The sequence below is a fragment of the Pinus tabuliformis genome, chromosome 4_2, assembly GCF_031772625.1.
Source record: "Pinus tabuliformis cultivar Carrire ecotype Pingquan chromosome 4_2, CPIR1, whole genome shotgun sequence".
NCBI classification, from domain to species: domain Eukaryota; kingdom Viridiplantae; phylum Streptophyta; class Pinopsida; order Pinales; family Pinaceae; genus Pinus; species Pinus tabuliformis.
Window position 1 is genome coordinate 938,293,227 of NC_142304.1, and position 2,005 is coordinate 938,295,231.

Consider the following 2,005-nt stretch of genomic DNA (forward strand, 5'->3'; position numbering starts at 1 on the left):
ATTGTCAATATTTTGTCCAAGATTCTGGAAGGACAAAATCTTTCCAATGTTGCACCCATCATCCTATATTGATCAACTTTGCGGTCAATTGTCCAAGGATAAAGGGGCCAAGGAAAATGCTATATTACAACAATTGTTTCAATACCTCTGAACATTGGTTATCAAGAACTGGTCTCTTGTCTGGTGAATTTCCCATTAGGCAAAAGAACAGGATGCTTCTTACTTTCTAGTATTTACCCATCACAAAAAAAATAAAAAGATCAATGAAAGCAATTACCTTGGGATATCAACAACTGTAATGGTACAATTTTCCTTGAAGGAACATCAATGCAGCATGAGTAACGTTAAGCTTCATGGTTTCAGCTTCTCCGTGCCCGCCTCCTTTTTGCCGCCAAGTCCACAACCAAAACCGTTATATTATCAGAGCTGCCACGCTGAATAGCAAGCTTGCAGAGATTATTAGCAGCTGACTGTGTTGCAGGGTCCATTGACTGATCCATTGATTTTAAAGATGAAACTGGATTCTTATTATGCCAATGAGAGGTGCGCCTTTGAGCAATATCACACGCATCCTCATTTGATATAACATCCCATAATCCATCACTGGCTAGTATCAGACATTCATCTTATTTTACTCGTTCAATGAATGTAATATCAGGGTCAGGAATAATAGATGGCTTCAAATAGCGATCACATGCAAGTATTAGAAATGATAATAGATATATCAAGTACCAGGAAAGCACCAAAGCACACATATGTACTTGTGATCTTGCCACAAACATATCATACCAATGGCCCTTGACATTGCCAACACTCCTAAAACACGATATCCATTCCAACAAATAACCTTGCCCCCTACTGCCTCAATCCTTGCCACCTCGTCCACTCTCTGGGGCTGCAATCACAAAAATATTGGGTTAGATCCCCAAATCAGAGAGCATATATGTGTTGATGCAAGGAAATGTTTGACAAAATGATAAACTGTGGTCAATAACAGTGTTACTCCAAGGAAAACAAGGCATACTTTGTGATCATCTGAAAGTGGAATGGCCTTTCGTGCACGGCATAAAACAGTGCTTGAATCTCCACAATTAGCAATGATAACCTGACATGACTCCACAATAGCAATAACAGTAGTAGTTCCCACAGTTTAAGGGGCAATTGGCTCTGAACAACATTCCATGTGGTTTCCCTCCCTTGAGTCATCTCTTCTGTTAGGCTCCTGTCCAACTTTAGCATCCACTTTCTTGAAGCAACTAACTAAAGCCCCTTCCCAGAGTCTCTTCCAGTTGCTATTACTACCATCGATGTCAGATCCCTCGCCACTCATTACTGCGTCTAACTCCTCGACTAGTGCCTGATGGAGGTGGTCTTTGCAGAAATTGGAATCTTGCAGATATTCCTTCTCAACTTTAATCTCTCCAAACCAGAATAACGAATAGAAAACTAAAAACTCGCATATAAGGATCTGAGAGACTTGGAAAATGTTAAATACTTTTAAAACTTGGATTCAATTAGCTACCATGAATTGTGTTAGGAATGAAGCTAACCTGGCCACCTGCATGTCCATCATAGACTCCAAAGAAATGTAGTGGAGAACTTTCATTAGATTTTTATGACCGCTGGCAGTGCAACCCCCAACAACAACTTTTCCAGAATGTTCTGGTTCCCTAGTTCCCTGGTGAGCTACAGGGGATGCTGGGTCGAATTGGGTCGAATTGGTGAGGGAGCAGCCTACGGGTTTTTGGAGTAATTCAAATTCCATGGTGAATTAACTTCCAGTTTGGCAAGACACAATGGAAATCGGAATGTATGTCAGAACCTGTCAGTCGTTGACATTAATGGTGGTTGACATTAATGCGGAGGGTGGAGGAGCTGGGCGGAGGTCACGGAGGGTGGCGGAATTGCCGGCGGCCAGAGCCGGAGGTTTATTGCCGGCGGCCGGAGGTTTTTCCGAGCAGCAATGGAAATTGGGCAATCCCTCCGCCTGGGTAGACTACTCCTA

At 42.4% G+C, this 2,005-nt stretch overlaps 1 pseudogene; it reads right to left on the reverse strand.

Moving 5' to 3' along the window:
- Nucleotides 1-352: 352 nt before the first annotated feature.
- Nucleotides 353-1,765, reverse strand: LOC149172766 (putative protein phosphatase 2C 6; annotated as a pseudogene).
- Nucleotides 1,766-2,005: the final 240 nt, after the last annotated feature.